This window comes from Balaenoptera ricei, chromosome 4 (genome assembly GCF_028023285.1).
Source record: "Balaenoptera ricei isolate mBalRic1 chromosome 4, mBalRic1.hap2, whole genome shotgun sequence".
NCBI lineage: Eukaryota > Metazoa > Chordata > Mammalia > Artiodactyla > Balaenopteridae > Balaenoptera > Balaenoptera ricei.
Genome location: NC_082642.1, coordinates 104,449,265 through 104,468,967, shown reverse-complemented (window position 1 = coordinate 104,468,967; position 19,703 = coordinate 104,449,265).

Here is a 19,703-nt window from a genome sequence, read left to right as displayed (position 1 = left end):
AATTTACATTCCCATTTCCAAAAATAGCCTTGAAATGGTATGTGTTGGAATGATCTAATATCAAGAAGCCAACTTGTGTTAATGAATTAAGTTGTATCAAATTACTGTGATCAAAGCATCTATCATTCATTTTCCAGATTTTGTGAATTTGGCACCATCAGAATTTGGCTGAAGACACCCAAATCATAAAGACAAAGCAATTTGCTGCCAGAGTTGTAATTTAAACTTACTATCATGCCACTAATTTCTTTTAGAACAAGTTACCCTGTTGGTTGCTCCCACATACATAAATAAACTTTGATATTTTAAGAGATCACAGCTATGAGGTAAAGGTTCATTGTAGACAATGTATCATTTATATCACTGAGTAGGCTTAGGGGAAAAAATGGTTGAGGAAAACAGTCTTAGCAAGAGTAAAATTAAATCATGGATTAGTTCTCTGGTTTACTAATGTACTTAAACCCTGACAGTGTTTATGATTTTGAGTTTAAAATAATCCTAACATCACCATATTATATTATTTAAAGTTGGAAGAGAGTATCCTTTTCAGTGGTGATAAAAATCATATTGAAACTCTAGGAGATGGTAAGAATAATGACTCTGAAGAACGGACATGTTCTCATCAAATCCAAAGTCATTACCTTTATATATCTTTAGTGCTTTCTATTAAAGATCTGGCTAACTATTTTCAACATGAAACAGCTTCTTTGGACTCATGTACAGACAGTGGGCTTCTTAAGTATCTCATGCCAACACCAGCATGAAGCATTAAAAAAAAAAAAAAAAACAACTAAGCATAGTGGGAGTGGCAAAACCTCCAAGATTCGAATGTGCGTATATGGCATGTGTCTGAGACTGTGAATGAAGCCCCATATAATTTATCTTATCAAATTTCCACAGTCTGGAACAGCTGCATTTTAAGATCTAGAATGAGAGGCTCTTTCAATAATTGTTGGTGAAAATTAAGGCATGATCATTATACTGAAAAAAATCACTTAACTGGTTAAAACACTTGTAAAGATGTAAAACATTCTACAAAGCATAAATCAAGAACTGATATTCTAAAACCAGTTTACATAAACCAAGTAGTTTTTATGTTTCTAGCATTCATTGTCCTTTAAGGTTAACTGTTTATATTTTTATTAGCAATAGAATTAGCAAATTTAAAGAAATATAACAAAATCAAACTTGATTTTAGAGGTGCAAATTACAAATATTTCAAGAGTATACATTTGTATAAAAGACCAATGTTACATGTTGTAATAATGTCACTTTAAGGTAAAATAATATTTTAGAAACATAAATAATGTACAGTGAGTTTTTCTTTTTGCTTTGGTCTCTATATTTTGGTGGTGATTCATAAAAAGTTTAAGTGACTTGCTCCAGGACTCACAAAGTATTCAAACTGATGCTTATAGCAGTTAGCAATACTACATCGTTTTGAGCAAAGAACATTTTTATAGAAGGAACTTGTGGTGCTTGGTTCAAGCTCTTGAATAACGAGGACTTGCCATGTTCAAAGACATGTTTATTTAATATGACAAACTTAAATTGAACCATCAAATACTCTCCAATAGCTTTCCATTTGGAATAGATCCAGTAGCTACCCAGAAAGCTGACATAATATCTAGATTGGCATATATCTCACTACAACACAGTAAACTCTAACAGGATAAGCATATCACAGTACTACTGCAGTAGGTCATCAGTGAAGCATGTAATGGAAAAGCAATGAGAAAATCCACAGTTATGAAAACAGTGCAATAAAATAATTTAGACCAAGTTAGTCCCTAAAAAATGTTGAGAAATGGGCTTCACGTCCTTTGGGTACGTATATTTGCAGGCTTTGCAGTTTAGTAGCAGAACATCCTAGCTGTGAATGTGGTGCTTTAAAAAAATATAGAGTATAATGGTTAAGAACTCAGGCTCTGCAGTGAGGCAAACTTCACTTTGGTTCTAAGTGGTGACTTAAAATCTCCATGAGTTTGGGCAAATTACTTAAACTTGATAAGTCTTCATTTCTTTTGATAAATTGATAAATTTAGTAATGATATCAATCTCACAGAGGGGTTCTAAGACTTAAGAGAACTAAGTAATGTAAAGTGCTTCACACAACGTCTGGAGAACAGTATGCGTTCGGTAAGTGCTAAATATTTTTAAGACGGTCCATGAAAAGAAGTTCACAATTGGCATAGTGGTAGAACCAGCATAATGATACTAACTCACTAAACTCAGTCTTCTTGATTCAGTAATGTTATGTTTGACTCCGCTTATTACAATAGAAACAAGCAAATTATAGGTTATCTTCAATCACTATCCATGTACGTAGGTGTTTTTCACAGCCCACCAAGTAAAATGTATGGTGATTTAAGCATAAATACTTCCAAGAAGACTATATTAAGTTCATTTTTAGAACTGCCCCAAAATATTAACTTATGTTATGGACCATTTGTACTAAACTAATTTAACCATCTTGATTTGGTTTCTCGTATGAGGAAAAAAAGATATACGTTTGTTTCAGCATGCAAATGTAATACCTAAAATTATATCAAATATTGCTTTGAAGAGAAGATTTAGTTTATTAATATTTTAAATGGTTTAAAGTATTTGTTGTTCCACACCAAATTTCTTTTTTCAAATTTCTATGGAACTACACATAGTAAAAATACAATCTAAGGAGTGTCATATGTTAATGAAGAAAATGAATTAGTGAAAATTAAGGAATCAAGTTTGAGTAAAGTTGTGTCACAAGTTACAGTGTATTTGGTGGCTATGATAAAAATTGTTGTATGAGATTTTAAATCTTAAGTATTGATAATTTTTTAGAAATGTGAATATACTAAGACTCATATAATAAGATGATTTTTGATAATGTTCCATAATGAGAGTCCAGTTGCAACTTATTTATTTCGAGGTAGATATTTTTGGTAGAAAATGATAAGAATGCCTGTAATTTCCTCTGCAAACAGTTGCTAATTTGAGAGGAAGAGTGGTGGTTAGACTTCATAGTTATGTTATCAGATGATGCATTTTAATGAAAATCATTTAAGTGGATAAAACGTTTAATCTGAATAAATTAGCTTAGACTTTTGGAGACCAAATGCATTGGAGTTGGAACTGACTCTAGAGAAAAGTGTGCATAAGAACGTCTGAGGAGAGTGTGTGGGTCATGTCAGAGACATATCCAGGTTCTCACTGGAAGTGAGTGACTGGGAGAATAGAGCCTATACCACAGGTTGCTGGGGTAGGAAATCTTATAGAAAATATATCTTCTTATGATTCACTTGTGTGTCTAATAGTCATGTTTTCTCCAATGTCTTTTTATTTTGTTAAAGCAATAATCAAGTGAATATATGATCTATTTCTTTACAACATTTTTAGATGTATATGTTAGGGTGAGCATATGCTCCCCCTGTTCACCTCATTTTTGGTTGGTTTTGGGGCATAGGTGCATGTCATTTAATGCCAGTCTAAATAACCAAGATAAATTTTATGCCTGTATTTTTTTTACCTCTCGTATCTAGAATGGAATTATAGATTATTAATGATCCTTGATTCAAAGCATATACTCATCATTGGCACATGCATGGCCTATTTCTATTTGTTTATTTAACTATTTGGTAATTAATTTTATGTAATGCTTATCTATAAAGTATTTATCCAAAGGAAGAACTACAACTCTGAAAATAATTTACAGGAAGCTATATCTCTCCCTATCTTCTCTCCCTCTCTCCTTTACCCCAAGTAACCATAGTTTGAATCTTGTGTTCGTAGTTCCCTTAATTTTGCATTAAAATGAACTTTATTTTTACCCTAATAGCATTTAGCAAACATGACCATTCAAAATGTCAGAACATTAGTATTTCCTTTTTTTTGAAGACTTTTTTTTTTAAAACAGTTTTAGTATCACAGCAAAATGGAGAGGAAGACACAGAGATTGCCCGTGTAACCCCTGCCCCACCATATGCATGACTTTCCCCAGTATCAACAGACTCCAGAGTGGTACATTTGTTACAATTGATAAAGCTCTATCATAATTGCCCAAATCCTGTAGCTTACATTAGGGTTCACTCTTGGGATTGTACAGTCTATGGATTTGGATAAATGTATAATGCCATGTATCCATCATTAATTACCACACAGAGTATTGTCACTGCCCCAAAAATCCTATGTGGTGCTTCGGTTCATCCATTCCCATCTGCCCACACCCTGGTAACCACAGATCTTTATCCTATCTCCATAGTTTTGCCTTTTCCAGTATGTCCTAGAGTTGGAATCATACAGTATTTAGCCTTTTCAGATTGGCTTCTTTCACTTAGTAATATGCATTTATTCTTCCTCTGTGTCTTTTCATGGCTTCATAGCTCTTTTTTCAGCTTTACTGAGGTCTAATTGACAAATAAAATTGTTATATATTTAACGTGTACAGTGTGATAATTTGATGTACATATAAATTGGGAACAGATTCCCCCATCTAGTTAATAAGCATAGCCATCACTTAACATATTTACCTTTCTATTTTTTTCTTTTACATAGAGAACCCTTAAGTTCTACTCTCTTAGCAGATTTCAAATATACACTATAATGTTAAAAACTATAGTCATCATATTATATATTAGATCCTCAGAACTTATTCGTCTTATAAATGAAAATTTGTACTCTTTTACCAGCTTCTCTGTATTTCCCTTGCTGCCCAGCTGTTGGCAACAACCATTCAACTCTCTGTTGTTTCTATGAGTTTGACTGCTACAACTCCTGCTCCCCCTTCCCTCCCCCTCCCCTCCCCCTTCTCCTCGTCCTTCTCCTCCTCCTCCTCCTCCTCCTTCTTCTTATTTTAGATTACACGTGTAAGTGATACCATGCAGTATTTGTCTTTCTCTTTCTGGCTTATTTTACTCAGTATAATGCCCTCCATGTTCTCCCATATTGTTGGAAAATGGCAGGATTTCCTTCTTTTTAAAGTCTGAATAAATAATATTCCTTTGTGTAAGTATGTGTATATGTAATAATCATTTATATAAGATAACATTATTAAGATGTCCTATCTTGTTCTGTAATACTATTTCAAAAACATAGTATTTCAGTAAAGTTTGATCCCAACAGGAGGATAATTTATGAACCTCACATGAAAAGACAGTTCTTTATGCAACTGTGCTAAAAATGTGACCTCTTTTCATATTCATATAAATATGAAGTTCATCTATCACTTACACTTTTTAAGGATTCTGCATTTTCCAAATGTTCATGTTTGTGATTTTAGTAATATGCTTAGTAATTCTGTGTATGCTTCTTCCCAGAGTTTGATAACTTTGCTTGCAGTAGATTTTTTAAAGAATGAACAGTGACAAGCCTACATAAGAAAAAAAAAAAATGTATAACATTTTCTTTATCCATTCATCTATTGACAAATACTTGGTTGTTTCCATACCTTGGCTATTGTGAATAATACTGCAGTGAACATGACAGTACAGATACGTTTTCCAGATAATAGTTTCTTTTCCTTTGGATATATACACGGAAGTGGGATTGCTAGTTCTATTTTTAATTCCTTGAGGAACCTCCATACTGTTTTCCATAGTGAGTGGCTGTACCAGTTTACATTCCAACCAACAGTGTACAAGTGTTCTCTTTTTTCCACATCTTTGCCAGCATTTCTTATCTCTTGTCTTTTTGATAATAGCCATCCTAACAGATGTGAGATGATATTTCATTGTGGTTTTGATTTTAATTTCCCTTATGATTAGTGATGTTGAGCACCTTTTCATGTACCAATCTGTTGGCCATTTATTGAAGATACTATCCTTTCTCCGCTGTTTATTATTGGGTCCCCTGTCAAAATGCATGGGTTTATTTCTGGGCTTTCTACTCTGCCCACTGATCTATGTGTTTGTTTTTATACTGATACCATATGGTTTTTATTACTATAGCTTTGTAATATAGTGTGAAATCAGGAACTATGATGCCTCCAACTTTGTTCTTCTTTCTCAAGAATATTGGCTATTTGGGGTCGTTTGTGGTTCCATACAAATTTTAGACATGTTAATTCTATTTGTGAAAAATGCCCATGGAATTTTGATAGAGATTGCATTGAATTTTACATCACATTGGGTAACATGGAAATTTTAACAATATTAAGTTTTCCAGTTCATGAACGTGGAATATCTTTTCATTTATTTCTGTCTTCTTCAATTTCTTTCATCAGTGTCCTGTAGTTTTCACTGTACAAATTTTTTACCTTCTTTTTAAAATTTATTCCTCAGTATTTTATTATCCATAACACTGACATCATCAAATACTGGTAAGGATGTGGAGGAATGAATGAGAGTTCCAGTTGTTCTACAACCTTACCAGCATTGGGTGTTGTCATTGCTCTGGATTTTGACTGTTCTAATAGGTGTGTGGTGATATCTCATTGTTGTATTAATTTGCACTTCCCTGATGACATATGATTTGAAGCATCTTTTTAAATGCTTATTTGCTATCTCTATATCTTCTTTCATGAGTTGACGTCTTTGATGAGGTGACATTCTAGATACAATAACAAAGATACAGTCAATACAAGAAGGAATAGATAAGCTTTGGTGAGATACAGTCTTTGGCTCTTTTTAAATTGGGTTGCTTGTTTTCTTTTTTTAAAATTCAATTTAATTTAATTTATTTTTTTATACAGCAGGTTCTTATTAGTTATCCATTTTATACATATTAGTGTATACATGTCAATCCCAATCTCCCAATTCATCACACCACCACCACCACCCCCGCCACTTTCCCCCCTGGGTGTCCATACGTTTGTTCTCTACATCTGTGTCTCTATTTCTGCCCTGCAAACCGGTTCATCTGTGCCATTTTTCTAGATTCCATATATATGTGTTAATATACGATATTTGTTTTTCTCTTTCTGACTTACTTCACTCTGTATGACAGTCTCTAGGTCCATCCACGTCTCTACAAATGACCCAGTTTCGTTCCTTTTTATGGCTGGGTAATATTCCATTGTATATATGTACCACATCTTCTTTATCCATTCGTCTGTTGACAGGCATTTAGGTTGCTTCCATGACCTGGCTATTGTAAATAGTGCTGTAATGAACATTGGGGTGCATGCGTCTTTTTGAATTATGGTTTTCTCTGGGTATATGCCCAGTAGTGGGATTGCTGGGTCATATGGTAATTCTATTTTTAGTTTTTTAAGGAACCTCCATACTGTTCTCCATAGTGGCTGTATCAATTTACATTCCCACCAACAGTGCAAGAGGGTTCCCTTTATTCCACACCCTCTCCAGCGTTTGTTGTTTGTAGATTTTTCTGATGATGGCCATTCTAACTGGGGTGAGGTGATGCCTCATTGTCGTTTTGATTTGCATTTCTCTAATAATTAGTGATGTTGAACAGCTTTTCATGTACTTCTTGGACATCAGTATGTCTTCTTTGAAGAAATGTCTATTTAGGTCTTCTGCCCATTTTTGGATTGGGTTGTTTCTTTTTTGATATTGAGCTTCATGAGCTGTGTATATATTTTGGAGATTAACCCTTTGTCCGTTGATTTGTTTGCAAATATTTTCTCCCATTCTGAGGGTTGGCTTTAGGTTTTTTTATAGTTTCCTTTGCTGTGCAAAAGCTTTGAAGTTTCATTAGGTCCCATTTGTTTATTTTTGTTTTTATTTCCATCACTCTGGGAGGTGGGTCAAAAAATCTTGCTGTGATTTATGTCAAAGAGTGTTCTTCGTATGTTTTCCTCTAAGAGTTTTATAGTGTCTGGTCTTACGTTTAGGTCTTTAATCCATTTTGAGTTTATTTTTGTGTATGGTGTTAGGGAGTGTTCTAATTTCATTCTTTTACATGTAGCTGTCCAGTTTTCCCAGCACCACTATTGAAGAGGCTGTCTTTTCTCCATTGTATATCCTTGCCTCCCTTATCAAAAATAAGGTGACCATATGTGTGTGGGTTTATCTCTGGACTTTCTATCCTGTTCCATTGATCTATATTTCTGTTTTTGTGCCAGTACCATATTGTCTTGACTACTGTAGCTTTGTAGTATAGTCTGAAGTCAGGCAGTCTGATTCCTCCAGCTCCGTTTTTTTCCCTCAAGACGGCTTTGGCTATTTGGGGTCTTTTCTGTCTTCATACAAATTTTAAGATTTTTTTGTTCTAGTTCTATAAAAAATGCCACTGGTAATTTGATAGGGATTGCATTAAATCTGTAGATTGCTTTGGGTAGTGTAGTCATTTTCACAATATTGATTCTTCCAATCCAAGAACATGGTATATCTCTCCATCTGTTTCTGTCATCTTTTATTTCTTTCATCAGAGTGTTATAGTTTTCTGAGTACAGGTCTTTTACCTCCTTATGTAGGTTTATTCCTAGGTATTTTACTCTTTTTGTTGCAATGGTAAACGGGAGTGTTTCCTTAATTTCTTTTTCAGATTTTTCATCATTAGTGTATAGGAATGCAAGAGATTTCCGTGCATTAATTTTGTATCCTGCAACTTTACCGAATTCACTGATTAGCTCTAGTAGTTTTCTGGTGGCACTTTAGGGTTCTCTATGTATAGTATCACGTCACCTGCAAACAGTGACAGTTTTACGTCTTCTTTTCCAATTTGTATTCCTTTTATTTCTTTTTCTTCTCTGACTGCCATGGCTAGGACTTCCAAAACTATGTTGAATAATAGTGGCAAGAGTGTACATCCTTGTCTTGTTCTTGATCTTAGAGGAAATGCTTTCAGCTTTTCACCATTGAGAATGATGTTTGCTGTGGGTTTGTCATATATGGCCTTTATTATGTTGAGGTAGGTTCCCTCTATGCCCACTTTCCGGAGAGATTTTTTCATAAATGGGTGTTGAATTTTGTCAAAAGCTTTTTCTGCATCTATTGAGATAATTCTAAGGTTTTTATTCTTCATTTTTTAATATGGTGCTTCACATTGATTGATTTGCATATATTGAAGAATCTTTCATCCCTGGGATAAATCCCACTTGATCATGGTGTATGATCCTTTTAATGTGTTGTTGGATTCTGTTTGCTAGTATTTTGTTGAGGATTTTTGCATCTATATTCCTCAGTGATATTGGTCTGTAATTTTCTTTTTTTCTAGTATCTTTGTCTGGTGTTGGTATCAGGGTGATGGTGGCCTCATAGAATAAGTTTGGAAGTGTTCCTTCCTCTGCAGTTTTTTGGAAGAGTTTGAGAAGCATGGGTGTTAGCCCTTCTCTAAATGTTTGATAGAATTCACCTGTGAAGCCATCTGGTCCTGGAATTTTGTTTGTTGGAAGATTTTTAATCACAGTTTCAATTTCATTACTTGGGATTGGTCTGTTCATTTAGCTCTTTTATGTCTTTTGTCAGAGTTCTGTAGTTTTCCTCATGTAGATTTTGTATATACTTTGTTATATTTATACATAAGTAGTTCCTTTTTTTGGTGCTAATGTAAATGGTATTATGTTTTTAATTTAAAATTCCACTTGTTTTTTGATGGTATATAGGAACGTGATTGACTTTTATATATTAACCTTGTATTCCACAATCTTGATTCAATCACTTTTAGTTCCAGGAATTTTTTTGTCTATTCTTTCGGATTTTCTACATACACCATCATGTCACCTGCAAACAAGGTCAGTTTAAGTTCTTTCTTCTCAATATATATACCTTCTATATTATTTTCTTGTCTTGTTGCATTAGCTTGTATTTCCAGTACAGTGTTGAAAAAGAAAGATGAAAGGGGACATTCTTGACTTGTTCTTGATCTTAGCAGGAAAGCTTCTAGTTTCTCACACTATTAAGTATGATGTTAGCTGTAGGATTTTGTGGATATTCATTATCAAGTTGAGGAAGTTCCCCTTTATTCCTAGTTTACTGAGAATTCGAGTGACCTTTTAAACTCCAGCACCATCACATCTCTTTATGTCTGTAGATATATCACTAGAATATAAAATGTTAAGCTAATTGAATTATTCATAATATTATTTAAATCTCAGGAATTGGTACATAATGGGTACTAAAAATAAAATTTTTGAGTGACTGACAATTCATCTTACAAAAAAATCATGTTAAAATACATAAAAAGTGTGCTGCAATCCACTTGCAATTACAATAAAAAATTGGAAAACTCCACCCAAATGGCAAAGTTAAGTTTACTTATAATTCAAATTATGTATAAATGATATCAAATTACTCAATGGAACAACTTTATTCAGTGTAATAATATTGTAATAAATTTTGATCTGCATATTTGAAATAATTTCTTCTCAAAGCAGATGACTTTGATAGCAATAATTATTAATTTTTATAATGTGCTAATAGCTAACTTCTAAAAATATTATTAAATTGTCAAATTTTAAAACATTTTAACTACTGAAAATTGAAAACTATTTAAATGGTAACATGGCCAAGTGAAACAAGATTTATCTTTAGGAATAAAAAATATATAGGCTCCAGTCCAGATGCTGTGAAGAAACAGTCATTTAACAAATAATCATCATTATATGTAGGATATTTAATCTAGTTCTTTAGCAGTACAAATTTAGTGTTAAATATTACATAGTATTTTTAAGTTATAGGAAGTTAAGAGATTTTTCTGGGGAAGCACTATGCAGTATAACTGCCTGTAATGATGGAAATGTGCTGTATTTCACTGCCCACTATGGTAATGCCTAGTGACTTGTCAATTAAGCTCTTGAAATTTGTCGAGGGTGACTGAAAAAGTAAAATTTTAAATTGTATTTGATTTTTATTAATTTAAATTTTAATTCAGATAGCCACATATGGCTATTGATGGGTGAAGTTGAATCCAGGAGATTGAATTTCCTCAATTGATAGATATTAAATTAATGGACAGGAAAAATAAACTCTCTCAAGGTCTTACAATGAAGACAAAAATCCAGCCATTTGGTATTTGAAAATTTCTCATTAATTTAAGTAACTTTTATGAAATTTGCTATATTTTGTGGTATTGTTAATACAATGGGAATTCATAGAAGGGAAAAACTGTGTTAATTGTGGAAAATTATGTGTCACTTATGGTTGAGTGAGGGATTCATGGAATTTTGAAGAATGTCTGAGAAGAATGAATCTTGGATCATTTAGGAAAGATTTATTAAAATAATTTTTGTGGGTTTTTGTTGTTCTTGTTCTTGAAAGTGTCTACTTTGGAGATGAGCTTCATTTTTAAAAAGTGATAGCATTCTGACAAACCAAGAACTAAATAAACATATTTCTTGTATTAGCCAAAATGTTAATGGCTTAAATCAACATTTATTTATTATTGATACTTCACAGTTTCTGTAGGTCAGGAATCTGAGCACGACTTAGCTGAGTCCTCTGCTTCAGGGTCTCTCACAAGGCTGCAGTAATGGTGTTGGAGGGAGAAGCAATCTCATCTAAAGGCTCAATCAGGGGTGGATCCAAGGATCTGCCTCTAAGCTCAGTCATGTGATTATTTCCAGGATTCAGTTTCTCAAGAACTGTTGGAATGGTGGTTTCCATTTCTTGCTGACTGTTGGCTAGATGCCACCCTTAGTGTCTTCCCGTCAGGGTCCCTCCCTCGGGAAGCTCACAACATGGCATCTTGCTTCATTAGATCAAAAGCTCAAAATGCCAAAGAGATAACAATTGCAAGCAAGATGGGAATTACATATTTAGTGGCCTAATTCCAGAAGTGGCATCCTGTAACTTTTATTTTACAAGCAAGTCACTTGGTCCAGTGCACACAGAAACAGAGAGGAATTACAAAAGGGCATAAATATCAGTAGATGGGGATGAATGAGTGTCATTTCATAAGCTTCCCATCACATTAATTATGCAAAATATCAAAAATATTTTTTAAGAAATGTGATACTTTCCAATACCATTTATCAGAAGTCCTACAAAGAAACCTCTGCCTTAAATATTAAAAATAAATGGAAGACTATGAAGCCATAAGTATGATTTTTTTATAGTATATTCACGCTAACAACCTAAATTTTGCAAATATAAGTTCTTAATACTGTCAGTTGTGTTTTATATAGTGTCAGTTGCTGAATGAAAAGTGAAAGCTGGAAAAGTTCTACTAGACGAAGTTTTAGTTATTTATTGCTGAGCACCATTTTTATTTAGCACTGTCATGTAACTCCATTGTTTGCAACCTTTACTTATTGCTACGGTGATGGTATGTGGTCTTTACCACAAATTGCGCACAATCCTATAAAGCCTACTTGTCTCAAAAGAAGACTAGCTTCTAAGTTAAGAATGGACAAGGTAATCTAGTATGAGGAAAGTAATTTACCATAATCCAATAGCCTAGGAGACTGGTCATACATAAAAAGTGGTCATTAATTACAAAAGGCATCCATACATTCTATTCCTGTGAATTACAGTTAGGGATTTTCTAAAGTGTTAAAGATTATGCATCCCCAAAATGGTAAAATTTAACTCTGATTACAGGCTACTAACTGTATGTTGTATTATTCTAAAAAGATGACAGAGAGATTTAAGTAGAAAATGTGTGTGACATAAAATTCAAATCTTGTATCAGTTTCTACAGGATAGAATTGTAAAATAATTAAAATCAAATACCTGAAGAGACATAATTCTAATACCACTCATGCCCTCTTTCTTTTAAAGCCAGTCATTTCCCTTAGAGTTTTCAGTTTCCTTAATCTCTCTGCAGCATTTCAGCCTGGTTTACACATTATCCTGTTTTTTTTTCTTCTGTTTACAGTAAACTTCCATCAACAGTGGTGAAAGCTTGTCATCTTCTTTTCTTCAATAGACACTTACTCTTAACCTTTCACGTCCCATATAAACATGCTATGCTAAAGGTTACCAATAATATACAAATAAAATTAAATCCCCTGAATATTTACCTTTTCTAGCATTGAATCCCTCTTATCTTTTAGCCCTTCCTGCAGCTCTTCCACTTCTTCTGCCTCAGGCTCATCTCTCCATGACCAATTTATATTCCTTGATCTTGATTCTTTCTCTGGCTTCTTAAATTTAGGAGTGTCTTGAGATAAAGACTTCAGCTTTTTGCTCTTCTTTGTCTAGACTCTGTTTAGTCTCTGACTCTTGAAGAAATTATCCACTTGAGCGATCATATCTGAGATGGTGACTCCTACCTCTAGATCTCCAGCATCTTTCCTGAGTATAAGTTCTGCTTGTGCAGCTGCGTGCTGAGCATTGGCACTTGGACAAACCTGTGTTACCTCAACTAAAATATAATTGCACTGAATTATATTATATCCTAAGATAAACAAACTTTTCTTTAACCTTTTATATTCTCTGTCAAATTTAGCATTTTTCTCTCAGTTAGCCAGGCTTAAAATAAAAGTTATCTTTGACTCTTGACTTGAAATATTGAGATTATTTGACCTTTCTAATTTCAGCTTTTCTCCCCTGAAAATGAGTATGATAATACGTCCTATCTCAGAGTATTGTTCTAAAGATTAAGTTATATAAAGCATTCAAAGTACTTAGCACAGTGCCTGACATGTGAAAAGCCCCTTTTGTTGTTACTATATCATACTCTAGAATGGAATGATTTAGTATTTGAATACATACTTCTTTAAAATTTTATAGTATTACTGAAATTACAATCAAAATATCTATGAAATATTTTTCAGAGCTTGACAAAATATATCTAAGTAGACAAGATTAGCCTAGCAAATTCTGAAATAGAGTAATGATAGGGACATGCCATATATGCTGTTGTAGCTGTTTTTATAGTTTAGTTTTATATATGATAAACACCTATTTGTATAATAAGAAAACAACTTATATATAAATAAAATAACTAATTGAGGAAATCGTAAAAGCATGTATTGCCTGGATTACAAGAAAATTTAGAATTTTATCTGCAAAAAATAAAGAACAAATTAAAAAGGCAAATAATTACTAAAAAGGAAAAATTTTCACTGGTAGTTTAAATACTATATAAAACTATATACACTATATAATAATCAAAGTGTGTAGATACTGTATATAAAATGCTGGTGAAATATTTTTCAATAGTATTTTAATGCTATATCAACAACATATGAGGGTGCCTCTTTTATAGCAACATCACCAGTATTGATTATGGCCATTAGTAAAAACTAAGAAAAGACAAACTACATAATTTGACGAGTAAAACTTAGGATCTCATTGACGTTTAAATTCCAGTTTCTGTTACATGTAATTTGAATGTTTTTCCTTTCTGTTTACCATCTTTATTTTTTGTAAAAGTCACTTTTAAAAACCATTGAGAAAATGCAATGATGATGGAGGACTGTAGTTTGAGCCTCCTGCTTAAACACTTAGAGCAGATGGTGTATTTTAAAGGTACACTGTTGATAAGTAGATTGAGAAAAGATTACTCCATGCCCAATTAAGTTCTCACCTGCAGAGATGTCTAAAGAAAGTTGAACAACTTAGAGACAAACATACTCTATATTTTTCTGGAATAGAATAGAGCTATGATGAGAGAGTTGGGTTTTCTAACATGGTACAGAATTTAACCACATCTTGTAAACTAATATGCACAATAGTAATACTCTGAATAAGCTATTAACTCGGAGAAGCATAGAGGCTCAGTAGAGAAAGACTATCTCAACATATTTGCTGTTTATAGGAAAAGAACCCAAGGGGATTCAGAAGTGACATAAGGGAAATAGACATGAAATAAAACATGACTGTCATGTATATATTGTTGCGCAACAACTAATATTTTCATATGTAAGCACAATTAGGGCTTTCTAAGCAAAAATTACTGGCAACCAGGATTAGAGGATATTTGTCTGGTGAACATGCCTTGAATGTTGGAGACCTCCGAAGAGATTTACAGCCCTGTCTCCCCTGGAGCCTTTTATTTCATTCCAAAGGGTTGCAAACATCCGAGGACCTTCCTGTCTTCTCCAAGAGAGGATTTGTTTATGTTAGAAACTTAATGTCTTTTCCTCTGTCTGGAGGGAAAGGGGGGCTGCTGTGCAGCCGTTTCTACGTAAACTCCAAAATTCTTAATCTCTGGGTTCTTCTTATGCCATAGAGACTCTCCATTTTCCCTCATCACATCACCTCAAGGAAGAGAAGGGGGCATGAAGAACTATATGGTTATTGCTTTAAATAATAATGATCTCTGACCCAGAAACCTTGAATTTTCTTACCTTGTATTGAAAACATATCATTGTTTGTCATTTGTGGATATTAAAAGCTACACAGATCTAAAGAGGGGAGTTGGATTCTCTCTCTTGTTAATAACTGTGTTCTAAATAATTATTGTATTCTTGTAGCCACAGACTGTGTAAATAGTACTAGTTATTTGCATAGCACTGTGGGAACCCTGGGCCTCATATGCCTTTAGGGACCATGGAGTTTTGAGAAAGGGGAATTGCTAGCAAATGTGCAGGCAAATGAGACCAAATAAGACAACAAAAACAGTAACAATACTTCTGGGTCTTGAATCCATGATACTTACCAACATTTAATGAGCTGAATTTTCAAAGTCCACAGAGGAGTGGTTCCTAAATAGAGCTTAAAAACCATTCAGAGATGAAAAGAGAGAGATAAAGGCAAATGCATTATAGTGAGTTTTTTCCATAATGAAAAATTCACTCGCTCTAAAGGACTGGCCTTTTTTTTCTGAGATTTGCTTCCTACCTTTTGAAGTTAAAATATTATTTTAAACAGTAATGATAATGGCAAGTTATATTTTATCTGTTGGTTCATACATGATGGTTAAATGTCTCTATTACTGTTTTGAAGTTGTATTAACAATGAAAGTGCAGTCTTGGAACCATGGCTTTAAATGATTTGTATTTCTTACTGGTTATGAAATCTATAGTTCTACCAGCAGCTTTGGATGAAAGTGGTTGCCTTGAGTTAGGATGTGGTAGGATGAACCCCAGGTTTGGATAACTCAGAGATACAAACAACTAAGTCATTAAATTTTAAAGTAGAAAATGTGTTGCCTTATTATCTGCATGTATATTTAAATATACATATTTCATATATATGCATATATATTTAATATTTCTCTAAGAAGTGAGAGACAGGAAAAGTTTTATATATATACAACATCAAGACAAATCAAATTCCTTCCTCTGTAAGTTTCTTCATAAGAGGTATTACTCATTTCCTCCTAAAATTGTAAAACCCCCTTAAACAGATGATATTATTACTGAACATAGTTTTATGAAAATTCCTAAGAAAACCTCAAATTTTAACTTAGTTCTATGCTGAATTTGCAGGATTGATAGACATCAGTCCCAGATGCAGGTGCTTGGGAGCACAGGACTTTGGAATATTTAGCTATTAACCAAGTCTTATCTGTTGAGTTTACTATCTTTGTGACTCTTCACTGAGTTGGAGGGAAATGTAGTTTAATTTTGACACGGGATTCTACTTTAACTATTTTACTCATTAATTAATCTCTATTCTAGGGGGCGGGGACGATGTTTATTCATATTGCATCTCTCTTAAGCAATCCTGCTCTGCTCAGTGTATGTGCTCAACAGGGAGAACAAATGTCCACCCTATCAATGGTGGTATGCATGTCAAACCATAAGGCTCTGGATTTGAGGCCACAGTTCTAGTTCCAATTGTGGTCCACGTGGATACTACTGTCTTGGGGTTCACCCCAGTCAGTAAATGGAAAAATCATGAGGCAATAGTAAAATAATTCCAGAGCTCATTTTAAAAAGCTCAAGACAGAGATCATAATATGAGGATAATATCAACCAGAATGTTTCCATCCTTTTAAATTTTTATCAGTTTTAATTACATTCCCAACAGCTTCTCTCAATACGGGTCCCTGACCTGTGAGAGATCCGTTGTAGCTCTCAAAGGATAGCTATTAATATAAAGAAAAGGGCATTTGTGCTATCCTAATAATAATGGCAAATGTTAAACTTTTGTAGATGTGTGTAGAAGTCTGTGAAAGATGACTGCTGACTATTATAGGTATAAAAAGTGTATAAATGGTGATTTAATCTTGTAAAATATTATTTAAATATATACACCTGTGTACATGTACGTGTATATCAAAGCAATACACTAAGCATTCAACAAAATGATATTCTAAATCATTTTAATTTTGTTCTTTTAACTTTATAAATGAATTTGATCTTAAGATATACAAATAAATCTTGAACAATTCTGAAGCTACATTGTTCTAATTATATCTGGGACTAGTTCAATATCATGAACTTGACAAAATGGATTGCAAGAGGGAACAATTGAGATAAATTATGTACAAACAAGGTAATAAGAAGGATGATCAAGATACAAGGAGAACTGGAGAAATATTGGAGAAGACCATGTGTGTGAGAAAGTATATATAATGAAATGCTGTTCTAAAAAGCTATCTTCAAATTTCAGAAGGGCTATCATATTAAAGATATCTATATTTGTATCTATACTTATGTGCATGTGTCCTGGGTTACTTCAGAGAACAAAGACTAAGGTCAATGGGGGAAGATAGAGGAAAGTAAATTTCTGTATAATTCAATTAAAAATCTAAAAATTTTAACTGTTTAAAATTTGAATAGGTGATCTTATGAAGTAGTAATACTCCTTCCTTTCTCTTTACTCCCTCCAAAAATTTCAAGCAGAGGCCAGAACGTTTGAGTAACTGTATATTCCAAATCAGAGATTCTAGGACAGTAAGAATTAAACATAATCATTTTCCTGGTTATGTGTCTATCATAAATTCTTATATAATTTTCCAATATTTTGTTTATCATTAAGTTAGAATGCTGATTTTAATAGTTAAAAAATTTGGATTATTTTAAAAACTGTTCAAGGTAGGGGATGCAAATAGAAAACTAAATTTCTTCAAAATGTATTCATTAGTCTGGCCTTTGAAGGAATTATCCCATTTCCTAGTATAATGAAACCTAAATTTTTGTTTGATCATTCCTCAACCTCCACCAAAACTTGAGTGACTTATTTCATTGCTTCTTAAAACTTACCTCTGACTCTTTCCAATTTTCTTCATACAGAGAGATAGTAGAATATAAAAATATATTTAAAAACAAAGGTTAGCATCTGACTTGGCAACTTACTAGCTTTGTAACCATGAATAAACTCATAACCTCACTGGGATATTAATGCTTACTCCGTTCACTTACTTACTATGAGTATTAAATGGTATAATGTAGAATATGTAATGTGTACCAAGGTGCCTGGCCTGGAATATTACCTACTAATATTTTCAAAATTCAAAGCAATTGATTTCCCTGAGAACAAGTATGGTATATACTCTCTAAGTATTGCATAACTTTTGGGATTTCAAGTCTTGAATATTTTCTAAGTTTTCAGTGTGTGTTTTTCATTGGAAGATCTATTTACCCATCCTACAAATATTCATCCAATACATATAATGTGCCATTCTGTTAGGTACTATTATCAATAAATATAAAAATATGATAAAAATAAAAATAAACACAATGTATTTTATTTATTTTAAATAAAATAAATGAGGACCTAGCCTTCATAGAGTTTATAGACAAAGACAGATAAACAATTATGATAAATATTAGTATTACTGTGATAAGGAGGGTGATCATATAGTTTACTGTCCCACTAGGATAATAAACAAACACAGTATATATAAACATTATTGAACTTAAAGGAGCATTTCACTTTAGGTATTTTCTTAATCCATAAATACGAGAAATACAATCACCATAATATCAGGAGGGGGAGAAGTCCATGTAATTTCTTAACTTTAATAAATTGATTTCAAGGATCTATAATATAAAACTTTAATGAAATTAGTAGGTAATTCTATATAATACTTAAACATATATCAAAAAAACCTATCAATTTCCAGTATTCATATAACTGTGTGAATAATGATATTCAGAAATAGTGTATAATGGTCATTTAAAGATGAATATTGTTCCAAGTTTCTTTTCACATTTTGAGGGTAGGTAAAACCAGAAATAAAAAAGAGAGGGGAACCCTTCCCAGAACCTCATTAGTCTCTGTGTAATCCTTAATATCTACCTGTCTTCTCTCCATTGTAATTGAGTCACTCCAGTCAAACTCAATCAGCTAATAATGTTTTTATATTTCTGTATCATGATTTTGGTTTTATTTAGTATCCTTAAATATTTAGGAGAAAAGCGGATTGAATTTGTGCAGAAATCCAGTGCACTTGTAGCTATTTTCTCCTCTTCCAGTATTTCTACTTTTATTCTTTGCATTGACTCCAATGATCTTACACTTGAAGTTGCATTTATAGCACTCTCTGGGGAAATTTTTTACAACTATGTTCTGAAGCAGGCAGCACATGAAGAAAATAATTGCTCAGGTATGTGTGAAAAGAAATAGATATGCCAAGATAGTTGGGGGGAAATGTGTGAAAGCTGAATTTCTTTAGATGGAATGTGAGTTAGGTCAACTATATTTAGGGTTTCACCTGATTGTACCTATTTCATTCAGTTAAACTGAAATCAAAGTCTTATTTATCCAAAAGAAGTTTGGATGAATTAGATGAACTCTTTACAGCCACTAAGGTGATATTTACTTCCCAAAGTAAAAGGCAGTGTAGATTTGTTATATAAAGATACCATGTCTAGCACTAAATTTCTGCTCACAAGTTTAGCTGAATGAAAAGAAGAATGTAGTCATCCTTATTAGTTATATGTCAAAAACTCAAATACATTTATGTTCTGTTGTAGAATAGGAATAAATAAGAAAAAAAAGGAGCTTAACTTGAGAAGTAGATTTGCTTGGATTTCAGTCTGT